Source organism: Harpia harpyja, chromosome 2 (assembly GCF_026419915.1).
Source record: "Harpia harpyja isolate bHarHar1 chromosome 2, bHarHar1 primary haplotype, whole genome shotgun sequence".
Taxonomy (NCBI): Eukaryota; Metazoa; Chordata; class Aves; order Accipitriformes; family Accipitridae; genus Harpia; species Harpia harpyja.
Window position 1 is genome coordinate 31849625 of NC_068941.1, and position 14735 is coordinate 31864359.

General features: G+C 36.5%; 1 protein-coding gene across 1 annotated transcript in view; it reads right to left on the reverse strand.

The window, feature by feature from the left end:
* SGMS2 (sphingomyelin synthase 2) overlaps positions 1-13556 on the reverse strand; it is a 50260-nt gene extending 36704 nt beyond the window's left edge. The window contains exons 1-2 of the mRNA XM_052774889.1: positions 13494-13556; positions 12862-12893 (exon numbers count right to left, since the gene is read on the reverse strand). The gene's annotated coding sequence lies outside the window, so the exon portion shown is untranslated. The remainder of the gene's footprint in view (positions 1-12861; positions 12894-13493) is intronic.
* Between the last annotated feature and the right edge of the window lie 1179 nt (positions 13557-14735).

The following is a 14735-nucleotide window of genomic DNA, read 5'->3' on the forward strand; positions in this document are numbered from 1 at the left end:
CTCCTGAATAGTTGTCTTCTCTAACTTCTCTGGTCCCATCTTTCCCACGTAGCTTCCTTTTCATTTCTCAGCCTTAGGATTTTTTGCAGCAGGCCCATCTGAAGCAGAATAGTTGTTCTAAACGTTTGACTGCTAGCAACCATCCTCTTCAACAAAAACTTTCTAGGGCTTTTACCCAGTAATGCAGAACAAAAAGCCCCTAAATTTTAATACAAATTAGCAGTAGCTGAACAGGAGTTGCTCGATGATCTCTTTTTGTCTGTGTGTGCTTTTTCTGTGATGGAGAATTCTATCTCATTCAGCTGGAAAGGGAGAAAAAATATAGAGGGAAAAGGAAGTAGGACTGGAATGTGAATGAGCTATCCAAAACTGCTAAGATTTACCCCTCCCCATTGAAGTTTATGAGCAATATAATTTCTATCTCATTATCTTACATTTTAGGATTCTATTAGTATGAAGACTTTTTTTTAGCAAAAATTATTTTTAAACCTAAGCAGCTGACACAATTGCATGAGGGACAGGTGGCCTACTTAAAAAAAAAAAAGTGACTGCTCTTATCATCTGAATGTAAATTCAGTATGAAACATATGGAGAGATCTGTCATACTTGGGTAACCTCCTATCTAATCTGCTGTCCTGTCTCTGGTAGCAGCAATGCAAGAAGCTTCAGAAGAGGCATAATGGCTATATCAATAAAAGCTGGGAAAAGGACAGAAAGGAGTAAAGGATCCTTCTATTCTAGCTGCTTATCTACTTACCCTTCCAAAGTACTCGCTTTTTGTTCTCTTTCTGGCTAGCATAACAGGGGATGCTTTTTCTCCTTCTAAATAAAAGCACCAGCAACCAACAAGTAGGGCTTAATGAAGTTATGCACCAAACACAAACAGATTGCTGCTTTTGGTGTGTTTTTTCTTCTGTAGGGTGTGATGCTCCTCAAATATGTAAGATCTTAATACAATCCCATGCCTATTTCTCCAAGAGTTTAAAAAGATTTGAGGAAAAATACTGGAAGGTATACAAAATAGTCTCAAATGAAATCTCACTATTACTGTGTGCAAGACTGTAGAATAAAGTCTGGCTGTGAAATAATGGCTGAAGATGTTCTGACAGATATCCTTCAAGTAAGTGAATGAGTCATGAACCTCAGAGATATGAAGAAGCAAAAGACAGAGTTGACTCATGTATCAGTTGTGAATTTCAAATATGACATGCTTCTTTTGATATTCTGTGTATTAGCAGGGCTTTAACATCTTCTTTTTCAGAGGACTCAAAAGATAAATGCGTTTGGTGAAAAGATGCATGTAGACCTTTGTCCCACTGTATTTGAAATGTATCCAGAAGTAATTTGGGACTTATTCTTACGTGGGAGCAAAATGCCCTGGTTCTACTTATGGAAAGTCATGGCCAAGAGATTTGGCGCAAAGGCCCCAGTTGAGAAAATGTTGATTAATGGATTATTTTTTAGACTGAAAAGCACTTCCTGGTGAGTCTTTATGCTAGTTTGTATGTACCATCACACAGATGTGACTAGATAGTTTCTGATGGTATGAAGCCAAAGTAAAGGGATCCAGGTAGTGTTACATCCTGCCAAATGTACATTACTGTCATAAAAACGTGTTCTAAAGTGTCTTTTCCTTTGATTCATATTGTTTAAATGATTTGGAGGAGGATGCAGAAAGGGTGAGTAATAATACAGGGAGAAAGGTTCTCCCTATAATCTGATAAGAAAAAAAGATTAAGGGTCTTCTTAAGTCTCTAGCTGGAGAAGAGGGGCAGATCTCAGAAGACATGAGGAGGCTGACAGTTTTCCATGAAATGTCTCAATGGAAAACACCATAGCATAATTCTGACTTTAGGTACTACAAGTTTTATATGTAGGCAGACCTTTGAGATGTCTTCATTGTTAAGAGTGCAGATTCTTGTTCTGCTCTTGTAAATAAATCACAAGGAGTTGTAAATATAGATGTCTCCAAGGTTGCACACACTAGGAAAGGCAATAGAAAGTAAGATGGCAATGGAAGAGTATTCTGCACTCTGAAGCTGATGAGACTCTTATATCTAGGATGAATATAATTGATACTGATTAATTATGTGCTGAGCTGAATTGGCATTGTGCCAGTTCAGGGATAGGCATAAAAAGTATGAAAGTATGAAAGATCTAAAGAGTGATAGGCTTTGAAGAAGGAACTACACTGGAACCAGAAATATCAGGATCCTTAGCTTCCTTTCAGAGTATGAAGAAAGGCAAAGCATATTATGCTCTGACTGGAGAGCACTGCTTCTTTCTCACTCAGGAATAACTGAGTGACTTGTGGGAACACTGCTGATCATATAACTGCTATGAGAAAGTGTTGGCACCCACAGCCCTGAAAATAATATCCCTAGTGAGTTACTAATCAAATGTAATTAATGAAAAGAAGCAGCTTTTTAACATGTTTCCCTGAACCAAAAGCAGCCTTTGTTGATCACCTCATAGAAATAACTCCAGGCAAACATTTTTCTAGTCCTTCTGGAAAACCTGCAGTACCTGTGGTCTCTTCTAAGGGAAAAAAAAAAAACATCCCCACCACTGTAAATATCCAGTATGCACTCTCACTCAAATCTCTTATTCCTACTCTGCTTGATACTTGTATTTTCTAAACATTATTTTATAACTTTGTTAATTTCTTCACAAAAATATTGAGGAAAAGGCTGATGAGAATAACAGAAAAATACTGCAGCAACAGAGAACTATGCCATAGTAGGCAGTCATGGCTAAAGTGGATATTGTGGCAACTGGCAGTTAGTTCATTAGGACCTCCTTCTATGCCTTTCTGCTGGTGCCTAGGGATGGCACAATCCACAATACAGTGGAAAAGTATCTTCACATCACCTAAGAGCCATAAGTGGAGTCTACATAATGATTCCTGAAGATTTCATGCTGCAGTGATTATGTAAGTTAGTTAAGCATTGTATTTAGAGGTACTGAGGCTTTTTTTAATCTCTTCTTAAAACCTATTGTTACTTAATTCAAAATGCCTGCCTTTACATCTTAAGGAATTGTTATTTTGCTGCCATACGGAAACAACGAGAAGGACAATCTAGAGACAGTCCCTAGTACACATGCCCTTTTTTGTGTTTCTGACTCCTGTTACAGGCAGAAAGAGGGGAAAAACAGATTTTAGAGTAGGCACAGGATACTTCCTACAGCAAAAAATATCCAAAATATAAAATCTGGGATGTAAGGTGGTATACAAGTGTCTTATACTCCTTACATCTCTGGAATCATTTGCAGATTAACTGCCTTTGAACCAGAGAGCTTGTGCCTAAGAGATCATGATTTAGCTTACAGTAGGCATCCCGAGAATGGCAGAAGAACGGGAACCCGCCAGTGGCCCGTGTTAATCACTTCCATTCCACTCTTTTCCTATACATCACTACAGTCCACATGCTGATGCTAACAGGTTTATGATCATGCAGTCCTTTTATGCAGCCATCAGCTCCTGGGATAATTTTTGCTTCCTGTATATTTTTCTTAAACAGTCGCAATACTTAAAGGTCACTTGTAGATCTACATTTTAGTCCTCACAATGGATTTGTGGAAATAACTTTCTCACGTGGTGAAGTTTTTATGCCACTATCCTTTCAAAAATAGCAGGCAGACTAGGGCACAAATGGGATGCATGCAAATACTGCTGACTGTGACCGCCCAAAGAGGCTTAAAGGAAAACTGCAGCATGTTCATTGGTTTTCACTTCAGTTACTGGGAGCAAAGTGGGCTGCAATTTGCCTACATTTGTTCTACTTAGCTAAATTTTTCTTGAGAGTATCAGAGTTACATCTTGCTTTCTGTCCTAAACTCGTAAGCAGTGGTACATGCTGCCTGTTAAAAAGTTGTCACATTCAGTGCCAGGGTTAGCTGCAAATCGAATCAGAGACTCAATCAGGCAGGAATGGACCTCTGGGGCTCACCTAGTGCAACCACCTCCTCGAAGCTGGGTCAACACTAGATTCAGGCCAGGCTGCCCCGAGCTTTGTCCAGTTGGGCCTTGAAAACCTCTGAGACCTCACAGTATCTCTGGGAAACCTGCTCCAATGCTTAAATACCACCATACTGAAATATGTTTTCCTTATATCTAGCTGGAACTCCTGTTCTCAATTTCTGATTGCTGTTTCTCATTCTCTTTCCCTGCCTTTCTATAGAGAGCCTGGCATCAGACTCTTGGTTGGTAACTTTCTCTTAAGCATTAGAAGGCTGCTGCTAGGTCCTGACTAAGGCTTCTCTTCTGACAAATTTATTCTCTGCTCTAACTGACCATCTACTAAATCTGTAAAGTGTTTAGGGAGGTACTGGATTCAAAGTTTTTGTATTAAGGTAAATCCATTAAGTTCTGCAAATCACTGATAAAATCCTAGAAATTCTTCTAAATTTCTATATGATAAAATATTCAGAAAGATTTTTGTGGACTTAACATTTTTAAGAGAAATCCAGAATCACATTTTATTTCAGTCCTTAGCAACCAAGCAGGTGACAGGTCATAATTGCCAGCTCTTTCTTCATATTGATCTAGGAGGGAGTTTGCAAAATAAAATGGAAGAAAGTCCTATATCCCTTTTTCTTAATTTGGGATGACGTGAAAAAGGTTGAGAGCAACAACAATTTCTGTTCTGCAAGATTTAAAATCACTATTTAAATTTTCTTTATCAAGAATAGAAGCTGTAGTATGAGAATAATATATTTGTCAAGATTAGGTATAGTTATAAATATTTCATTTTCACACCGACTATTCAGTTGTAAAAAACTTTAATTCTTACTGATGGTAGAATCCAAGCCAGTCATGAATTACCAAACTCAAAGTCTTGAGGCATATACACTATGACTGCTTCTCTTCTGCCTAGACTTACTATAACTTTCTCAGTTCACTGTTATTTTCATCCTCCTCCTCTGCTACTCCTTCCCGGTGCTCTGCAAATTTTCTAAAGGCTGCCGTGCTTTCTGTATATTTATTCTTGCTCTCATTCAAGGTTTGTATGACCTGCCTTCTTTTCTTTATGTGATTCTCAAGGTGACAAAAAGTTAAGACTTTGTTGAAGAATAATAGCTTAACACTTAAGTCAGTAAGAAAATAAAGATATGGTTATTTTTCATACACTGTAAGGGTATTTTCTTTAAGTGTTAATGTAAGTTTTAAATAATTTTAATATTTTCAATCCTCCTCAAAAGATTAATATATAATGGATATTCAGTTGATTTTTCTAAGATTTAGTAGTAATACAATATTCAGTATTTTTTATCCATATGCCTCCAGGCTTTTTTAGAAAGGAAGGTATGTACGATTTTCCCAGTTATCAGATAAAAAAAAGATTGTACAGTGGTGGCTTCTCCAAGGTTCAGCTGCACATCAGGAACAGGATGAGGATTCCTGACTTCAGCTTACTGATCTATATACTGTAAGCCAATGTCACACTATTTTTTATCAGTGGAAAATCTACTGTGTCTAGAATAAATAAATATTGGAAATTTGAAATAAGCCCAGAATTCAAACATAATAGTAATAGGGGGAGTGGCTGTGTGCATCCTTGCACAGATGCAAAGCAGATCAGGCTTCTGGTACACAAAGTATGAGAAGGAACTTCAAAATCAGAAAATGCTGGAAAAATCCTTTTAACATGACCATATTATAACATTGTTCCAAGAATGCTACAGAGGGAGAGAACGCCACATAAGCCCACAGTGTTATGCTAAACTTTGTTAGTCTCCCCCCCAAAAAATAAATCCCAAACTGCATAGACGATAGGGAACACTGTAAATCTAGTGTTTATCTTAGGATTTTTAAATAGAAGACTGGAATTCTATTTCCAGCTCTCCATTATGATGTTGGGCAAGTTGCTTCTAATTATATTTTACATATATTTTCAGAGTTACAAGGGACCTGTGACCAGCCTCCTCTATCAAAGATTTTGATGGGTTGGGACTGTATTTTGAAACCCTCAAGTAAGTTCATACATACATTTTGAGGGAAAAAGGCCCCTATTTTTTCTCCCCATTTATCTGTCCGTTTCTTTAAATACTTTTGAGATCCTCACCTTAAAGTGAAAACCTGGAAAACTGACTGTATGTCTGCACTTGTATTACCGAGTATGGGTGAAAAGTTAAGTTTGTCTGTATTATATACTTATAGACTTCCCAGGGTTTCACACGATTATATACTACATGGGTTGGGGTTTTTTTTATTGAGATATATTGCTTGTATTTTTTAAGTACTGCTAATGTTAGCTCGGCTAAGATATGGGCCGTAGCATCCTAAGCCCTAATGGATGTGCACTTGTATTAGTTGCAACCATTTCAGCTTTTAGAAAACCCCTTCTTAGTCTACAGAAATTAACTGTGTAACAGAAACTGCAGGAACCTCTTTATATGTCAACAATATATCCCATATAGTTTATAACAAAAAAAATTTAAAAAAAAATCATGCCATCCCTCATACCAAATACAAATAACATCGATAACAGTAATGGGAAAAACGTGGGCTAAAATACTGCTTCTTTAACTATTTGAAAATTTCACAGGTTTCCATCTGAAAACTTGTATTCTACAGCAGTTGTGTGTATTTCCTAAAATTACATTGACAGCAGCACTTTAAAAAACAGAGATTCACCTTGCTAATGACCTCTGGTTTTGGCAAGATAATAAGCACGAGAAAAAGAGAAGATCTGTTCTTACCATCAACAGGAAAAGAGGCTTTATAACAGCAGCATTTGCTAGCACCTCTAAAATTAACTCTGGGTCAAGCTTTCTATGATAAATGCCTTTTTAACGTTAATACAGAGCAGCTCAGCTTATAAACACATTAAAAAATATATTTCAAACAAGTCATCTGGAAACTAAGTTTTAAGATAGTACAAGTGGAAACAAAAACATAAATTTAAACTGAGTATCCATTTTCTATTATAAATTGTCTGGCCTACAGTATTTCCATCTTTCCCTGTGATTGAAACATAAGGTAATTTAGGGCACAGACAGTTGACTGTAAATCATAGCAGAGGTTAGATTAGAAGGCACCCCTGGAGGTCATGCAGTCCAAACCTTTATCAAAGCAGGGCTAAATGTAAAGCTTTATCAAGTTGCTTAGGACTGTCCAGTCAAGTTTTGAGTATCTCCAAGGATGTAGATTCCATAGGGTTTTTGTCAAGAAATGCCAGTGCTTAACTTCTTCACCAGGACATTTTTCTCCTTCTATTTGGCATTTCCTTCTTCTACTTCTAACAATCCCCATTTGTAATCATCACCAGACAATTACAGTATGAAGGAAAAATTATATTACAGCACTTTCCATAGTACGTATTTTATGCAAACACATTTTACTAAGCATTGCAGCAAGCCAGGAACGCATGTTTGCTGAGTAAGCAGTAACCCCTCAGACCACATTAACCAATGTCAAATCTCTAGTAACTATCTGATCAAAAAGTTAATTACTTTTGATCATAAATTTATTTGTGTTAGGTGATATAATAATATTGCCAGGTACTTAAAGCTGAGAAAAGAGCTCTGATAGACAATTTTGACATTTAATAACTGATATGCTTTTTTATTAAAATTGAAAATACTTGTTTAGATTCTAAGTTTTTCTGAAGTGGGCATACACCAAACACTGGGAGAAAATGTTAATGCATGGAAAAAAAGAAACAGAAAGCACAGCTAACTGTGTGCGCTTTGTGTATACTTTGCATAACACAACAAGTGCACATAACAGATAGTACAGGTAGGAAAAGGTGATTTAACTTTCTAAATTTTTCAGTTTTAACAGTAATTACTACCTTATATATGTGACCAATAAGGAAGTTTGCTGGGCTTTGTCAAGTTTTCTCAAGTTTTGTCAATTGCTGAAGACATTCTCATCTCTAAAAACTGGATGCAAGATAAGGGGAAAAATGCTTTTATTCTGAAGAACTAGCATTTTACACCATCAACTAAATTTGACATTACTGTTTCCTTGAATGGCAAAGCCAATTAAAGAGGTTCTTGCTACTCTCTACCCCCAAACCCCTCCTCCCCTGGTATTCATTCCTACCTAAGCGCTACAATTCAATGCTTCTTTTGCTATGAGAAAAAAACCTATTCGTGTCTGTATTTTAGATCAGCTCAGTGAAGTGATCTAAGTTAAAAAACCTTTTAAACTGGAATAAACCCTTTTAAACTGGATTAAACTCTTAGGAAAAACCCTAAGAGTAGGGTGTAAGAAGAACATTATATTCATGTTGTGTTCTCTTTGTGTGAGAGTGATTGACGACAGTGGGTAAAAATGAGGCAAGAAAGAAGCTCCCTTCTTTAATAAATTGAGACTACTTTTTGTGCTATCCAAGCTAAATTCACAGAAAGAAAATTCACATTTGCAGAGAACAAGCAACATTACCGGTGCTGATGTCTGTTTCCACTTTTTTTTTCTAAATTGTCAACTTCAGTCTTTAATGCAAGAGTATGAGTGGCTGAATCAATTCCAATTTGTTCCAGAATGTGGAAACCCTCCTTCCACCCACTGCTTTTGGCCAGTTTATGGCAAATGACATGATGACCTCCTCTGTCCACCTGACCCTCACAAGTATTGATCAGGTGCTTTTGTGCTGACAGAAACACTGCCACAAATGTATGTCCATTATGGTTTAGGATGCTATAGCCCACTCTGACACTGAGCCACCACTAGCACTGCATTCTGAAGTAAGTAGAAGTTAGCTAAGTGTTGGAGACATGTTGTGCCACAGTGCCTAAAATGGGCGGTTCCTGAGATGCAAAACTGCATATATTGATATAGAAACAGAAAGCATAGTATGTTAGAACAAAATGAGGCAGTAATTTATAAATAAGGACAAGCATGGAAAGGAAATCAACTACAAAAAGGTTAAAGTATCGCAACAGAACAGACACAGCAGAATCCAACTTCAAGACAACTAAAAGACGTATTAGTAGTCTGTGCAAGAATTGTCCATTTGCCTAATAATGATTAAAACATTCCCCTATGTTTCTTTCATGTACCATTGCAATTAGAAAATGTAGGAAATAGTTTATCCCTGATATTCAAGAAACAATACTGAACAAGCTTATATGCACCGTATTTAACTATCCTAGTAGAAGGTGGTTTTGGACACTGCAGCAGTAGAGCTATTTAATACATTTTATCATAGGTCAAGTGAAATGTAGGGAACTTCTTGAAGGTCTACCAGACTATGACAGTGTAAACTGAAGACTTCTTTAGTCTTCTCACATCTAGTATTTAGAAATATTGATAGTCTTTTTAGTAGGAAAAAAAATGTAGCATTCTTTATTTTGGTGTGGCACATCAAAAGGTATACTTTCTGCTCTGTCCTTAGAATAGGAGTTTCCAGTGGGAATTTCTGTGGTATGTGCACTGCTTTTGGTGAGTGAGTGATTTCAAAATGATGCAGACTCTTAACACTGCTAGTGGTGGCCTGCTATCACTGCAGCTGTTGCTACAGCTGCTGGCTTCTCTGAACCCCTAACATTGAAAAGGAAGTTAAAGAATACCTTCCAAAGCCATGCACTTCTCTGCTGACATTGCAAATGAAAGTAAACTGTTCCAAGTGAAGAGAAGTGAGGTTGGGCTTTTACAATTTTTCCCTCCACTACAGATAATGAGAATGGGGAGAGGTAAAATTGACAAAAGATTCTGAAGCATATTTTTAAGTTTTAAAGGAAAAAGTATGAGTTAGACCCATCACTAGATCCTAATGGTAGCTGCCTAAGTTTTAAGACCCTGCACAGGGAGTGCTGAGTCATTCCAATATTATGCAGAAAAATATCCCCCATAAGGGCAGCTGGGTAACATTAGTTTTAATCCAGAATATAAAATGCACTAGAGAATCTCTCAGGAGCACAGGCAGTAGAGGAATGTGGTTTAAAACACTGACAGCAGCCAAGGTCAAATGAAAGTGTAGGTGCATATTACTTTGCTATTTAAATTTTAACAATAATGCCTAGACCTGGGGAAGAGTAAGTTTGTATTATACTCCTCATAGTCACATATTTGACATTACACAAACTGTTTACCCCAAGGGTGTATCCTGTGTTGGTTCATCACTGAAACTTGAAGACAAGAACTAGTAAAACCTGTCACACTTGGGAGTTTGGCAAAATTTATGTTTTGATTATAAGCTAAGTGTAAATTCTAAATATTTATTTTCTCCAAACTTAAACAAGTTAAAAGATATATACATTTTATGCTATTTTTGGAACCAGACAAATCTTGACTATCAAGTTAGCTTGTATTTGTGGGTGGTAAACTCTGCATATACATATTCTAGAAAAAAATTTTGAGGTTTCACAGTAAAAAGCATGAATGCTGGGTGTGTGGTAAATGTAATCTATCTTAAGATGTTGCTGTTTACAGCAACTAACCACTTACACTGGTTTCTGTCCAATTTTTGAGATTAACCAACTAGATTCCAGTTAGATATTAATGTCAGTTAAATTTTCAGGTTATATACTAGGGCATCACTGTATTCTAGATTCTCCTGAATTCTGTTTATGTGAATTGCTTCAGTTACAAAACTTAACATCTCAAATGTAGAACTTTCAAATCAGATTCAAATCATTCTAGACAGAGCCAGCTATCATCACTCACATCAGTATTAATTTCTGAAGCCTAATTATAACAGTATAAAAACTGATCTATGTACTTTGTAGAACATAGATGTTCACAGACAAAGGCATTTCTATGCATTTTTCTGCCTATTTGTAACCATAGAGCCAAATAAGGATAGGCCATCTAAATAACCGCATTTTCTGATATCCAATTTTCTGTTGTGCATAAGTACATAAAAGCAAAAATATGACAAAATACGTATCAAACACCTTGCTACTCCCATTATGGAAATACAGGTTCTAACTATTAGCATATGTACACAGAATTAAAATAGAAATAAACCCTGAGAAACAAATAGCCATTATTGTTCCCTAAGCTGAGCACTGAAAAGCAACTTTTTTTTTGTCGGTATCTGACTTTGTAAGTAGAAGAAACATAGAAGAACTGAAAATCACTATCAGCTACTGAATTAATGGATAGCTTGTATGATTTAAAGAAAATAATCTGTATTGAATTGATGCATATGTTTGCAATTTGTTCTGCAAAAAGAACAGCGTGACATTTTGCAATAGCTGGTATATACAGTAGTGGGTATGTTTTATTTCTGTATTGATCCTTTGTGGTGTCTCGTAAAAGAAGCCTGTAAATTATTCATGTCTAAACCAAATTAGATGCTAGAAAAAAACCTTTACTGAAATCCATTTTAAGGGCAGCAGAATTGTAAAGTCAGCTGGCTTAGCTATAGTGATTTCTAACAAACATTCAGTTGCTAATAATACCTCAATCACCGTGTAAAAACTACCCTCAGACACTGAATATAAAAGCAATGGTGCAAAGTAAGTTTAGATAACAGGCCTCAGAAGGCACCTTAATGGGCTATCTCTTTGCCCCAGAAGTGCTAGCCTGCTTATGTTGTTTCAGGGCAGGAAGCAAAACCATGTGGATATTAAATGATCAGTCCTAGAGGCTTGAGACTAACACTCTTCAACATATCGAATAGTGTCTTACCACAGGTATATTCCCTTGAATAGGGGCTACACTATAGAGCAACTTAGTGAAATGATCCAGGTTTGCAATTTTCAAGAGGAATGGAATCAGGCCTTCAATGGGCAACCTGAAAGAGTACTGGCCAAAGTCACTAGTCTTGGACTCCTCAGTTTAACAGTGCAGAAACAAATCAGTTTGTAAAGTGATCATCTCAATAATTAGATGAATATGTAAACACATTGTTTATAGAAAACATACACATAGAAGAACTGGTAATATTCATTGGATACACTGATAATTATTATCACTTCCTCTGTAATGTGGGATACTTGAATACTGGGGAGGGAAAAGGTACTGGCAGCTGAAGACTAGGAATGAGCATCCGTTACAGTCTCACATTTTTGACTAAGAGATTACTACACAGATACTCATAAAGAACTGGTATAGTTTTTCATTCCTTTTTCACTTCATGAGCCCTTCCAAGCCTGTTGTGCAAGGCATTGAGCAGCCAACAGGTACAGCTATGCTGTCTTCTTAGGCTGAGGTCATCCTGAGCTGCATATAAAATAGCTAACTAGTGTAACTGTTGTAGGACAAGAACTCTGTGCCAGGAAGTCGTCCAAATATTTACTTACCTTTACAGGCAGATTTTACAGCTGACACTGAACTGCTTGCTGCCATGGCTACGCTGCTTCCAGTAGCTGAGCTAGTTCATTTGAATCTAGTTTGAGTTTCTCTTCAAAACAGTGCTGACATAACTCTACAGCTCTACAGCATATATGACTTCAGTTACCAATATACAAATTTTTCTGTTCACTTTCTATAGCATATAAGACATTGGAGGATTATGTTAAGTATATCAATGAGGAAAGAAGTCTTACATAGAAAGCACAGTTACTCCATGACGACTGTAAAGGGATTACATGCTAAAGCATGTGAAACCAGCTGGATTTAAAGGTGTTTCTCAAGGTGCCTTAACACCATTAACTTCTCAGGAAAGACTCAAGGCATTCCAGATTTGGAGAGAGCTATGGAGAGTCTTTTGGAGTTTAGAGTCTGCAAGTAAAACCTGCATTGTTCCTTTTTTTCTTTTTTTTTTTTTTTTTAACTTTCTTGTCATGTACTGCTCCAGATGTAATAGCCTTTCCTACTGCTTTAACATATTAGAAATTACTTCACTATAATTAAAGCTGTACTGTTGATTCGGTAAATGGATTAGATGCTGGTAAATGGAGTTCAGCTTAGACTGACTGATTTCAGTTTACTACTCTGTACCAAATCCAGATGTATTTACTCACCCTCCATTGTAGTGAAGCATGTCCAGAAAGACCTGTAAAGAGGGAGGAGACCAATAAAATTCGTGTTAATAATTACAATACAAAGCCCACTATTTTTCAGTTGCCCCATTAACTCCCATGTAACTTGCCTTTAGATAGATCACATTTATAAAGATAAAAATAGATCAACCTTATTCAAATAGTTATGGTTTATCATTTGACTTAAATGTCCTATTGCAGCCTTCCCTTGCATTGTCTGATTCCACATATTCTTCACTATAAACCCCCAAATAATTACATATTAAATATTTATTATTTATTATTACATATTTATACACACACACACATTCGTGGAGCTAACTCTTGAAGGATTAAAGCTGTGCTCCAAAATTGTTGATATTTATGTGAAAGAGATGCAGCCAAGTTGCAGACTATGAAATTCATCCTGTCTGGTTTGGCTATCTAAAACTTGGGTATTTACTGTAAGTCATGTAGGCTTTCTTTAGCCAACCTAAAAAGAAATTAACACACCCCATTCAAAAGCAGCTTGGATAAATAATTTCCGTTCTCTTTCTTACAACTATAGAAGAAGAGCAGGCAGCTAGCTTGGTTCTGATACATACCCAGCTAAAGTTAAATGAGATGAATCTTACCCTATCAGACAGATCTGGGTTCTCCAAAGAACACGTTAAAGGTCATTTATTTTCTGTGTCCTGAAAGAAGCAATGAGGTACAGCTTCAAATTAAAATAATCTGACACTGAAATTAGTGAACAGTAATGAACAATCTCTCATTTCAAATTTACTCTTGATTTTTTCCTCACAGTCTGTAGCACCCACTCAATTTTTGGTATTGGGAAGAGACTCTTATGATCTGGATTGTAGTCAGTGGTGGTTTTTGAAGAACCAACACAAAGCATTTCTCTTGACTGTTCTTAAAGTGGTGCAGCCTGCACATACAAACCACATAATGTTTTAGCTGCACTGATGATCAAGTCAAGAAGCTTTAAGGCAGGATCAGTATTTGGGGTAGTATTACATCTCAAAATCTACCTTCTTCAGGTATCTAATAAGGAACATTGAAAGACATAAGGACAATATTGTTCCTGAAGACTTTCTTTCCACTTTATGGAGGGTCTTCCTTGTTTCATCTTCATTGGTACAGTTATAAAAGTTTGACTATTCCTCAATAATATTAGGCGGTGAACTGATACACAGTATTAGCATGCCATAATTCCACTAAGCCAGTGTTGAGTTTAATACATACATGGTATAGGGAAAGCAATGCTATTGGAAAATTCTACTCTGTTCCTTGGAAACTGAGAGCTGAGGTGAGAACTCCTTGTGGGTATGATAATTCCTATGGCACATTCACAAGTACCCGCACTTATGCTCTTGAGTAATCTCAGTAAATTACTTGAATAATTGCAGTTGGCTTAGTGGTTTTAACTGGTTTAGTATTACTCCCTTGTTTAAAATTACAGGAGAGACAAATTGTGTGCTCTTTGCTAGCTGCAACTTTCCATTGCAGAAATTTCAGGTTAGCTTGCCTATAAATACCTCCTTTAAGAAAAGGTTGTAGCAAGTGCACAAAACTTACACTTTACAACTTCAGTTATCTCATAACGTATGGGTATGCCTGGAGCACATAGCTATCAATGCTGCTACACACCTATGCATGTAGCACTAGGATTTTAATAGTTTTTAGATGCATAGTACAAATTTTAGATGCATAGACAATTGAGTAATTCTCAGAACTGTTTAAAATGAAGCAACATAGCTTCTATTAATATTAGGAATAACTTCTTATATAGTACTGTAGCATTATTTGCACCAAGAATCCCATCCAATGCATAGTAGCCATCTGATGGAAACATTTGAAATTTACTGTTAATG